Genomic DNA, 12,984 nt, shown 5'->3' on the forward strand with positions numbered 1-12,984 from the left:
CTGCAATTTGAGTGTTCTGAAAACTCATCTTAAGGACTTTATCATTATACTGCAAAAGTCTGACTAAGCCTCCCTTTCTTCATTCCATTTATTTGCTTATAGTGCTACTTTGCATATGTTTGTTACCTCTATGGAAAACTAAAACTTTGGAGCACAGCAGTCCTTGGTTCTAATCCTCAATGTGCTATGTACTAGCTCAGGAAAAGAAGTCCTCTGAGCTTCCTAACTTGTGTTTTGCCGAGTCAATCTTTCATGAAATGAGCAGGGAGAGGGGAATGACAAACTTTCCTCTCTATTCTAAACCAGATTGCAATGTTGTGTGAATAATTTATTCTTTCTTTAAATAATTTTTTTAAAGATTTTATTTATTTATTCATTAGAGACACCTAGCACAAGAGAGAGAGGCAGAGACAGGCAGAGGGAGAAGCAGGCTCCACGCAGGGAGCCCGACGCGGGACTCAGTCCCCGGGTCTCCAGGATCACAACCTGGGCTGAAGGTGGCGCTAAACTGCTGAGCCCCTAGGTTGCCCTGATAAATTATTCCTATTATTTATCCTCACACTCTAGTAGCAAGACAGTTCAGTATAGTCCGTACAAGCTTTCCACAGAGGCATGATAACTTGAGGGACACTTAGACCCCAACAGTTTTTACTTTACATGGAAAACAGAAAAAGCCCATGTTGCAAATTAAATTGCTTTCCAAAAAATAATAAATAAATAAATAAATAATAAATTGCTTTCCAAAACCACTGAACAGCTGGCTAAGTTTTCAGTGACTTTGTGGTAGGATCAGAATGACAACTCTTGTCATCTTTCTTTCTTTTTTTTTCTTTTAAGATGTATTTATTTTAGAGAGAGAGCAGGCACATGAGGTGGGTGGAGGAACTGAGGGGGTGAGAGAAGCAGGCTCCCCAGGTGAGTGCAAAGCTCGATGTGGGGCTCAGACTCATACCCCTGAGACTGGACTCGAACTCATGACCCTGAGATCAGGACCTGAGCCAAAATCAAGAGGCAGATGCTCAACCAACTGAGCTACTCTTATCACCTTTCTTATTTCAATGCTCTCTCCACCATCACAATTTCAAAAAAGGTTTCCAAGATTTTGTTGAACCTCATCATTCTGAATCCCCACAGGGCAGTCACAGAGTGAGAAAATCCAGCATTTAGCCAGGGATGTAACATCAACCGATACACAGGCAAGCAGATGGTAATAGTTTATATTTATCTCAGCAAAATAAAGGGAAATATTCTGAGCAACATATAGACAAATGCTCTATGGGTCAAAACAGCCCCCTTTAAACTGCTGCTTTTTAAAAAGCCTGATTGGCTTTTTAAAGCCAATGTAGTTGATTACTTTTGTGTCTCACATTGTTTAAATATGTTCTATGTTGACCAAGGGAATGAATATTTGTTCCTCAAAATGAGAGTAATGTCCTCTGAAGATGCTGCAAGAAGAATCACACCCAGGAGCAGAGACACGGGTTGTGAGGTCTTCTGAGGCTTCAGCCATGACTAGGAATCTCTGGCTCTGTGTCGTGTCCTCCCTGCTAGGATTTCAGAGACACAGAGGACTTCTTCATTGTTTCCATTGCTAATAAATTCTTCCAATCTAATGTTAGCGGAAAGAATAACGATTCAAATTACTGAACTTCTTAAGATACAAAATGATATTTCAACTTTTTAAAAAAGGAAGCCCTCTCTTCTAGAATGGATATATTTCAAGGTTACCAGGAGTTTGAAACGGAACAAAATTTGCCCCCAAAATGAGCAAAGCAGAACGTGCAAATTAGGTGAATCACAATCTCCCAAGCACTTTTGTTCTCCTGCATGGCCCTCTGCTCACCATCCTTACCCCATCCTGCCTTCTCCAGTATTTTACTACTCCTTCCTCATGTCCTTACTGCTGAGGACAATGGAGAGACGTTGTCTGTGACAGTACACACCAACCAATGCATTCTATCAATTATAACAGAAACACATTTATTACTTTTATAGTTACTGTATCTCAGAGTGAAAGGGTGAGAAGTGCATTGAACTCCCCTCTCTGCTATCATGCTCAGTGATGACTTCCGGGAGAGGCAGTGTTTCCGCTGAGTTTTGGGAGAGAATTCAAGATGGACAGCCGGTCAGGAAAGTCCATTGGTCTGGGCTAGAGGAGAAAACACATGCAGCGCCCTCGGAGAAACTCCTCCTAAAGAACAGACAGACATTTACTCTTAAGTCTTATAGTTGGGGAGGCCTTCTAATCTGATCATCCAAACAAGAACACTTCTGAGAACGGAAGGGTTCTCTTAGCAATCTTGCCGGTACAGAAACCTCAGCAATAGCCCTCAGTACACAAGGCCATAAGCTGTCCTTAATTATAGGGACCTGAGGTAATTTTTTCCAACACCTGAGTAACTCAAGGAAATTGTGAAGTCATGAAATCTCTACTGATTCCATTTGCCCTCTTTCAGAATTCCTATAATTAGGAGCTATTTATTTATTTATTTGTTTATTGCCAATAAGATGCCCACTATCCCCATACTCAGCCTTTAGAAAATCTTCATATAGAGCCTGAATTCAGACTCAGTTTTAAAGATCTACTAATAAATAAAAGATTCAATTCATTTAAGACATTTTTAATGGTATTAAAGTCTAAAGCAATGTTGGTCCTTATACTAAAACCAGAGTGTAAGTGAGACATTTAAAGTTATTATATAACACAACAATTTTTATTAATAAAAGGTATTAATATACTTGTTTACTAAAAATTAACAGGAGTAAAGATAAATATTAAAGTCTGATTTACTTTCTCTCCATTCTCACTCACCAGAGGTAACAGTGATGATATAACTAATGACTTTATTTAGTAGAGACTTGAATGCAAGTTTGTCTGGCTGCAAACTCCATGTTATTGTCTTTTTATTCTGATTCTGTGAGGTGTTAAAATGAAATAGACATTTTTTTAAAATATGTCTGATGACTTGCTAGAACCTACTTACATAGTTTTAGGGGATGGTCTGAATAATTTTAACTATTTCAGTGATAAGGCTATCTCGATGGCATTGAGGAGAAATTAGAATGCAAAGATAGGATGGAAGGAATTATAACCAAATCTTTGTAAAAATAGCTATTGAGGTGGAAACAAAGATTAACAAAAATGACCAAAAAATCAAAGAACACATTTTATTTAAGTTGTTTAAATCGGGTATTTATTCTTAAATTTTGGCCTTCTTTTCTTTTCTTTTTTTTCTTCCTTCTTTTTTTTTTAAGTAGACTCTGCACCTGCAGAGCCCAATGTGGGGCTTGAACTCAGCATCCTAAGATCAAGACCTGAGCTGAGATCAAGAGTTGGAGGAGGGATCCCTGGGTGGCGCAGCGGTTTAGCGCCTGCCTTTGGCCCAGGGCGCTCGATCCTGGAGACTCGGGATCGAATCCCACGTCGGGCTTCCAGTGCATGGAGCCTGCTTCTCCCTCTGACTGTGTCTCTGCCTCTTTCTCTCTGTGTGTGACTATCATAAATAAATAAAAATTAAAAAAGAAAAGAGTTGGAGGATTAACTGACTGAACTACCCAAGGTGCACCTGGGCTTTCACTTTGAAGTGCCTATACAGATATAGAAAGATTAAATTGTAGAAATACCTAATCATGAATATCTCTAACTATATATTTTTCACATTTCAAGCAATCTCTATTCTGTAAATATCTTCAAACATATAGTAAAGTGATTGGAAATAGTTGAAATAGTCAGTAAATATGGGTTCATTGACTTCCTGAATTTTCGTGTTTCAGGAAACGAAGAGTTGAAGCATTGATCATGAATTGGGTAAATAAGAGTTCATCCTCTTAAGTTTCTCAGATCAACCATGGCTAAAGCTCCCACTCTTTGTGGTCTTCTTCATTTCTTACATAGTGACTATCTTTGGGAATCTGACCATTATTCTAGTGTCATGGCTGAACCCCAAACTCCATACCCCCATGTACTTATTTCTTGCCAATCTGTCACTCCTGGACCTTAGCTACACCACAAGTACAGTTCCATAGATGCTGGTAAATTTATACAGCACTAGAAAGGGAATTAGTTACGGTAGGTGTGGCCCAACTCTTCATGTTTCTAGCTTTGGGGGCCACTAAATGTGTTCTGGTGGCTGTCATGTCCTTTGATAGGTTTGTGGCTATCTGTCAGCCTCTCCATTATTCAGTTATCATGCACCAAAGGCTGTGCCTCCAGCTGGCAGAGGCAGCTGATCACTTTCTCTGTGAAGTCCCTGCTCTTCTCAAGTTGTCCTGTGTAGATACGACAGTAAATGAGGGTGAACTATTCTTTGTAAGTGTGTTATTCTATCTGATACCCCTGACGCTCATCCTTTATCACATGCTTTTATTGCACAAGTAGTGTTGAGAATCTAGTCTGCTGAAGATAGACAAAAAGCATTTGGGACATGTGGTCCCCATCTGATTGTGGTGTCACTGTTCTATGGTACAGCTATCTCCATGTACCTGCAACCACCATCACTCCAAGGACCGGGAAGAGATGGTGTCCCGCTTCTAAGGGATCATTGCACCCATGCTGAATCCCCTTATATACACACTTAGGAATAAAGAGGTAAAGGAGGCCTTTAAAAGGTTAATTGCCAGAGTCTTCTTAATCAAGAAATAAGGGATAAACAAATGATAAGCTTTGTAAGCCCTTAATATTTTCTTGGCTTACTAATTTACTTCTCTTCAAGTTGCCCTGTTTTCATTATTCCTACACAGACAGTATATGATGATCTTCCTCAAATAAAATGTCCTTGACAGAAAGTTACAATAGTGTTCTGTTGCCTAAACACACTCATTGAACTAGACTTCCAGTTGACCAGAAACTGTGTAACTTCAACTTCTTCAAACTTTACATTAATGTTTGTGTAATTTGGTGAACCTAGGCCTTTCTGAGAATGTGGTAAAAGCCAGAAATCCTTGCTGTGGAAATATCACAAGTACACACAAACTATTTTTTTCCACATAGTTAAAGGAAGTTTACTGAAACCCCCCAAAACAACACTTTAAAGTTGGATCTGAGGCTCACAACCCTATCTTTAAATTTTCACTACCATTCCTGCACCAACATAATAAAAATCACAATAATTTTTCTTCTGGAATTGCACCCAGACTTCCATTCACTTGCTATGTTTCTATATTCATGTTTTCCTCCTAAATTAAACCATCCATTTTTATTTCCTTTATAGATCAAAAATCTAGGTATTGTCAGGCCTAGTTAATTTTTACTTCTTTGAAAACTTTTTTTCATAATTCTCCCAATTATCAACAGTATTATTATCTCTTTTTTCTGTATATGTTTTTATTGGAGTTCAATTTGCCAACATATAGCATAACACCAGTGCCCATCCCATCAAGTGCCTTCCTCAACGCCCGTCACCCAGTCACCCCATCCCCCTGTCCACTTCCCTTTCCACTACCCCTTGTTTATTTCCCAGAGTTAGGAGTCTCTCATGTTCTGTCACCCTCACTGATATTTCCCACTCATTTTCTCTCCTTTCGCTTTTATTTCCTTTCACTATTTTTTATATTCCCCAAATGAATGAGACCATATAATATTTGTCCTTCTCCGATTGACTTACTTTACTCAGCATAATACCCTCCAGTTCCATCCACGTTGAAGCAAATGGTGGGTATTTGGCGTTTCTAATGGCGGAGTAATATTCCATTGTGTATATATATATATATAGACTACATCGTCTTTATCCATTCATTTTGCAAGGGACACCGGAGGCTCCTTCCACAGTTTGGTTATTGTGGACATTGCTGCTATAAACATTGGGGTGCAGGTGTCCTGCCATTTTACTGCATCTGTATCTTTGGGGTAAATCCCCAGCAGTGCAATTGCTGGGTCGTAGGGCAGATCTATTTTTAACTCTTTGAGGAACCTCCACACAGTTTTCCAGAGTGACTGTACCAGTTCACATTCCCACCAACAGTGCAAGAGGGTTCCCCTTTCTCCACATCCTCTCCAACATTTGTTGTTTCCTGTCTTGTTAATTTTCCCCATTTTCATTGGTATGAGGTGGGATCTCATTGTGGTTTTGATTTGTATTTCCCTGATGGCAAGTGATGTGGAGCATTTGTCATGTGCTTGTTGGCCATGTCTATGTTTTCCTTGGTGAAATTTCTGTTCATGTCTTTTGCCTATTTCATGATTGGATTGTTTGTTTCTTTGCTGTGGAGTTTGAGAAGTTCTTTATAGATCTTGGATACTAGCCCTTTATCTGATACGTCATTTGCAAATATCATCTCCCATTCTGTAGGTTGTCTTTTAGTCTTGTTGACTGTTTCCTTTGCTATGCAGAAGCTCTTTATCTGGATTAAGTTCCAATAATTCATTTTTGCTTTTGTTTCCCTTCCCTTCATAGATGTATCTTGCAAGAAGTTGCTGTGGCCAAGTTCAAAAAGGGTGTTGCCTGTGTTCTCCTCTAGGATTTTGATGTATTCTTGTCTCATATTTAGATTGTTCATCCGTTTTGAGTTTATCTCTGTGTATGGTGTAAAGGAATGGTCTAGTTTCATTCTTCTGCACGTGGCTGACCAATTTTCCCAGCACCATTTATTGAAGAGACTATCCTTTTCCCAGTGGATAGTTTTTCCTGCTTTGTCAAATATTAGTTGACCATAGAGTCGAGGGCCCATTGTCCCATTGGGGGTCTCTATTCTGTCCCATTGATCTATGTGTCTGTTTTGTGCCAGTACCACACTGTCTTGATGATCACAGCTTTGTAGTACAACTTGAAATCCGGCATTGTGATAACCCCGGCTCTGGTTTTCTTTTCCAGTATTCCCCTGGCTATTCAGGGTCTTTTCTGATTCCACACAAATCTTAAGATGATTTGTTCCAACTCTGAAGAAAGTCCATGGTATTTTGATAGGGATTGCATCGAATGTGTAAATTGCCCTGGATAGCATGGACATTTTCACAATATTAATTCTTCCAATCCATGAGCATGGAATATTTTTCCATCTCTTTGTGTTTTCTTCAATTTCTTTCAGAAGTGTTCTGTAGTTTCTAGGGTATAGATCCTTTACCTCTTTGGTTAGGTTTACTCCTACATATCTTATGCTTTTGGATGCAATTTCAAATGCGATTGATTCCTTATTTCTCTTTCTTCAGTTTCATTGTTAGTGTATAGAAATGCCACTGATTTCTGGGCATTGATTTTGTATCCTGCCACACTGCTGAATTGCTGTAAGAGTTCTAGCAATCTTGGGGTGGAGTCTTTTGAGTTTTCTAGGTACAGGATCATGTCATCGGCGAAGAGGGAGAGTTTGACTTCTTTTTTGCCAATTTGGATGATTTTATTTCTTTTTGTTGTCTGATTGCTGAGGCTAGGACTTCTAGTACTATGTTGAATAGCAGTGGTGACAGTGGACATCCCTGTCTTCTTGATCTTAGGGGAAAGGCTCTCAGTGTTTCCCCACTGAGAATGATATTTGCTGTAGGCTTTTCATAGATGGCTTTTTTTTTTTTTTTTTTATTGGTGTTCAGTTTACTAACGTACAGAATAATACCCAGTGCCCGTCAGATGGCTTTTAAGATGCTGAGGAATGTTTCCTCTATTCCTACACTCTGAAGAGTTTTGACCAGGAATGGATGCTGTATTTTGTCAAATGTTTTCTCTGCATCTATTGAGAGGATCATATGGTTCTTGTTTTTTCACTTGTTGATATGATTTATCACGGTGATTGCTTTACAAGTGTTGAACCAGCCTTGCATCCCAGGGATAAATCCCACTTGGTCATGGTGAATAATCTTAATGTACTGTTGGATCCTATTGGCTAGTAACTTGTTGAGAATTTTTACATCTGTGTTCATCAGGGATATTGGTCTCATAATCCTCCCTTTTGGTGGGGTCTTTGTCTGGTTTTGGAATTAAGGCGATGCTGGCCTCATAAAATGAGTTTGGAGGTATTCCCTCCCTTTCTATCTTTCAGAACAGCTTTAGTAGAATAGGTACAGTTTCTTCTTTAAACATTTGATAGAATTCCCCTGGAAAGCCATCTGGCCCTGGACTTTTGTGTCTTGGGAGGTTTTTGATGTCTCCTTCCATTTCCTCCCTGGTTATTGGCCTGTTCGGGTTTTCTATTTCTTCCTATTCCAGTTTTGATAGTTTGTGGTTTTCCAAATATGTGTCCATTTCTTCTAGATTGCCTAATTTATTGGTGTATAGGTGCTCATAATGTGTTTTTTAAATCGTTTGTATTTCCTTGGTATTGGTTATGATCTCTCCTTTTTCATTCGTGGTTTAATTACTTTGAGTTTCCTTTTGTTTTTAATAAGACTGGCTAATGTTTTATCTATCTTATTAATTTCCTCAAAAAACCATCTCCTGGTTTTGTTGATCTGTTCTACAGTTCTTCTGGTCTCTATTTCATGGATTTCTGCTTGAATTCTTATCAACTCTCTTCTTCTGCTTGGTGTAGATTTTATTTGCTGTTCATTCTCCAGTTCCTTTAGATGCAAGGTTAGCTTGTGTATTTGAGTTTTTTCCAATTTTTTGAGGGATGCTTGTATTGCCATGTCCCTCTTAGGACTGCTTTTGCTCTATCCCAAAGATTTTGAACGGTTGTGTCTTCATTTTCACTAGTTTCCATGAATCTTTTTAATTATTCTCTAATTTCCTGGTTGACCCTTTCATCTTTTAGCAAGATGCTCTTTAACCTCCACTTGTTTTTGTTTCTTCCAAATTTCTTCTTGGGATTGAGTTCAAGCTTCAAAGCATTATGGTGTGAAAATATGCAGGGGACAATCCCAGTCCTTTGGTATCAGTTGAGATCTGATTTGTGATCTGGTATGTGGTCTCTTCTGGAAAAAGTTCCATGTGCACTTGAGAAGAATGTGTATTCAATTGCTTTTGGATGTAAAGTCCTGTAAATATCTGTAAAAGCCATCTGGTCCAGTGTATCATTTAAAGCTGTTGTTTCGGGCAGTCCCAGTGGCCCAGCGGTCCGCCTTCAGCCCAGGGTATGACACTGGAGACCCAGGATCGAGTCCCACGTCAGGCTCCCTGCATGGAGTCTGCTTCTCCCTCTGCCTGTTTCTCTGCCTCTCTCTCTGTGCCTCTCATGAATAAATAAATAAAATCTAAAAAAAAAAAAAAAAGGCTCTTGTTTCTTTGGAGATGCTGTGCTTAGGATATCTGTCATTTGCAGAAAGTGCTGTGTTGAAGTCCCCCAGTATTAGTGTATTATTATCTAAGTATGTCTTTACTTTCCAGGCTTCCAGGTTTTTGGTTATTAATTGATTGATATACTTGGCAGCTCCCACATTAGGGGCATAAATATTCATGATTATTATGTCCTCTTGTTGGATAGATCCTTTAAGTATGATATAGTGTCCCTCTTCATGTCTTACTACAGTCTTTGGGATAGACTTTAATTCATCTGATATGAGGATTGCTGTCCCAGCTTTCTTTTGAGGACCATTTGAATGGTAAATGTTCTCACCCTTTCATTTTCAGGCTGTAGGTGTCCTTCTGTCTAAAATGAGTCTCTTGTAGACAGCAAATAGATGGGTCTTGGTTTTTTATCCAGTCTGAAACCCTGCGTCTTTTTATGGGCTCATTTAGCCCATTCACATTCAGAGTTACTACTGAAAGATATGGAATTTAGTGTCATCATAATCCCTATTCAGTCCGCTTTTTGTGGATTATTTCTTTGGGCTTCCTCTTTTTCTTTTTTAAGATTTTATTTATTTATTCATGACAGACAGAGAGAAAGACAGACAGAGAGAGAGAGAGAGAGAGACAGGCAGAGACACAGGCAGAGGGAGAGGGAGAGAAGCAGGCTCCATGCAGGAAGCCTGATGTGGGACTCAATCCCAGGTCTCCATGATCATGCCCTGGACCAAAGGCAGCACCAAACCACTGAGCCACCAGGGCTGCCCTGGGCTTCCTCTTTCTCTTACAGAGTCCCCCTTAATATTTCTTGCAAAGCTGGTTTGGTGGTCACATATTCTTTCAGTTTCAGTTTCTGCCTCATTCTGAATAAGAGCTTTCCTGGATAAAGTATTCTTGGCTACATGTTCTTCTCATTTAGGACCCTGAATATATCCTGCCAGCCCTTTCTGGCCTGCCAGGTCTCTGTGGAGAGGTCTGCTGTTAATCTAATATTTCTCCCCATATAAGTTAGGGATCTCTTGTCTCTTGCTGTTTTAAGGATTTTCTCTTTATCTTTGGAATTTGCAGGTTTCACTATTAAATGTTGAGGTGTTGAATAGTTTTTATTGATTTTAGGTGGGGACCTCTCTATCTCCTGGATCTGAATGCCTGTTTCCCTACCCAAATTAGGGAAGTTGTCAGCTATGATTTGTTCAAATATGCTTTGTGGCCCTCTGTCCCTCTCAGTGCCCTGTGGAACCCCAATTATATGTAGATTTTTCCTTCTGAGGCTGTCATGTATTTCCCTTATCCTTTCCTCATGGTCTTTTAATTGTTTTCCTCTTTTTTCCTCAGCTTCCTTCCTTGCCATCAACTTGTCTTCTATGTCACTCACTCTTTCTTCTACTTCATTAACCCTCATCGTTAGGACCTCCAGTTTGGATTGCATCTCATTTAATTGATATTTAATTCCAGCCTCATTACATCTAAATTCTGCAGTCATGAAGTCTCTTGATTCCTTTATGCTTTTTTCCAGAGCCACCAGTAGCTTTATAATTGTGTTTCTGAATTGGCTTTCTGACATTGAATTGTAATCCTAACTCTGTAACTCTGTGACAGAGAGTACTGTTTCGATTCTTTCTTTAGTGGTGAGTTCTTCTTTCTAGTCATTTTTCTCAGTGCAGAGTGGCTGTATGAGTAGGTTGCATCAAGACTATCAACCAAGACCTAAGTAAATTTCAACCTAGAGGATTCTGTTGAGGTCAGAGACCAGAAATTGAAAAAAAAGATCAGAACAAAATAAAACAAAAGGACCACTAAAGTGAAAAACAAATTTAAAACAAATTTTACTAAACAATAAAATAACACATTTTATTAAAAAAATAAAACAACAAATTTTATTTAAAAAATAAAACAAACAAATTTTATTAAAAAATAAAAGTCCAGGAATCCTAAAGAAGAAGAGGAAAAAAAAAAGGGAAAAAAAGGAGAAGAAAAGAAAAAAAGGGGGGGTACTGAGAGATGGTGGTGAAGAAGTTGTAGTGGAGGAAGAAAGTAGTCTACCCAAGGGGCTCTAGAGGGTGATCCTCTTGTTTCTGAGTATATTAAGTTCTGTATATTGAAGATGCTCAGCCCCAAATTTATATAAACCAGAAATACTTGTAGAAGCCCCAACATTGACCACCAAAACATAAATGAGATAAAAGAGGAGGGCAGAATGGGAATGAGGAATCTCACAGAATGAACTTGCATGGTATACCACTTGGTTCTGGGTGCATGCTGGTCATGTTTTAGAAGGTAGTAACTTCTGCCATTGTAGAACAAAATGAGGCAGAGAAAACAAAAAACACAAAACAAACAAACAAAAAACATATCTTGTATATCTCCCAAAATTAAGTTGAGTATGTTGAAGGGAATCTAGAAGTGAAAAATATATTTAGGACCTGTAGAAATATGAAAGTCAAAAAGGAAGAATCTTAAAAATGAAGAGGTGGTAAAATATTGTAGTTAAGGTGGGAAAAGAGAAAAAAATTGGAAATTTACAGTCTGATATAAAAACGAGTTGTACTGGAAAAAGGAAGAAAAAAAAAAGGAGGGGTACCCTCTGGTTCTATATACTGTAAATCCCTCGACTTCCCCTGGAGCTTTCCAGCGGTGCTCGGTCAAGAAGTTGCTCTTCCCCAGTTCCTTCCAACTGGCCTTCTGGGGGAGGGGCCTGCTGTGTTGATTCTCAGGTGTGTGCACCTGGGGGAGCTGCCCTGCCCCCCGCTGGTGCCGGACTCAGTGGGAGCTGTTTATCCTGTGAGGCCTCTGTTCCCTGGTGGCCCCGATCTGTCCCAGGCACAGGTGACACAAGGAGGAACACCACCACTCCGGGCGGCCAGCTCTCCAGCTCTGGAGTCAGCTTCTGCAGTAACTACCGCAGTCTCCCAGTCCGCAGGGGCCTAGATGCTGCAGGGGCAGGGGGTGCTGATCTGTATAGCCCGCAGGGCCCTGGGCAGCAGGAGAGTCCTCGCTTTCCTGTGCCCTCCCTGTCTCTGCCTGTCCCGGGGGGAGCGCAGGATTGCCGACTGTTTCCCCGGCACCCTGGGATCCAGGGCCTGTGCTGTTGGAATCGCGCTCCCAGCTGTAGCTCCCGAAGGCAGCAGGGCGCAGCCCCCTCCTCCCGGAGCCGCCACCTGAGCTTCTCCCGAGGCCCCTGCCGGGTGCACGCTGCGGCCCTTTACCGAGATCCGCCCGGGTCTGTGGTGCGCTCTCCCCCGGGGGGCGCGCTTCCTCTGTTAGTGACCCTGGGAACCTGGAGGCTCCACTGCCCCTCCTGCGATTCGGCTCGAATTCCTTGCTAAGCGCCTTTCCATCCAGGAAGAATCTGATGCGGATTTTTAAAGTTCCTGCTTCTCCGGGCCTGGGCTTTCCTGTCCCAGAGGCTTTCACTGCCTGGTCTTAGCCCAGCTCCTCATGGGGTCCTTCCCCCACTTGATTCTTTTTTTTCTGTTTTTTCTGCCTTCCTACCTTGTTAAAAGCGAAAACCCTTCTGTCTGTAGCGTTCCAACTGTTCTCTCTTTAAATCTCAGGTCGAATTCATAGGTTTTCAGGATGATTTGTAAGTTATCTAGGTAAGTTGGTGGGGACAGGTGCTTTGGGGACCCTACTCCTCCGCCATCATGCCCACCCCTTTATTATTATCTCTTAAACCCCAAAACACTTACAGCCTAGATTTTAAAATAGCATGGCTTGTGGTTATTTTAATGATTTCTTATTTCATACACTTTGCACAATAACCATCTCATTGCATGTTCATCATGTCTCCTTGAGACGTTCATCCATGTGCCAGGGAAGTAGCATGTGCTTACAT

At 40.5% G+C, this 12,984-nt stretch overlaps 1 pseudogene; it reads left to right on the top strand.

The window, feature by feature from the left end:
• The first annotated feature begins 3,799 nt into the window (after nucleotides 1-3,799).
• On the top strand, nucleotides 3,800-4,642 carry LOC119867630 (annotated as a pseudogene).
• Nucleotides 4,643-12,984: the final 8,342 nt, after the last annotated feature.

Source organism: Canis lupus, chromosome 35 (assembly GCF_011100685.1).
Source record: "Canis lupus familiaris isolate Mischka breed German Shepherd chromosome 35, alternate assembly UU_Cfam_GSD_1.0, whole genome shotgun sequence".
Classification (NCBI taxonomy): Eukaryota; Metazoa; Chordata; class Mammalia; order Carnivora; family Canidae; genus Canis; species Canis lupus.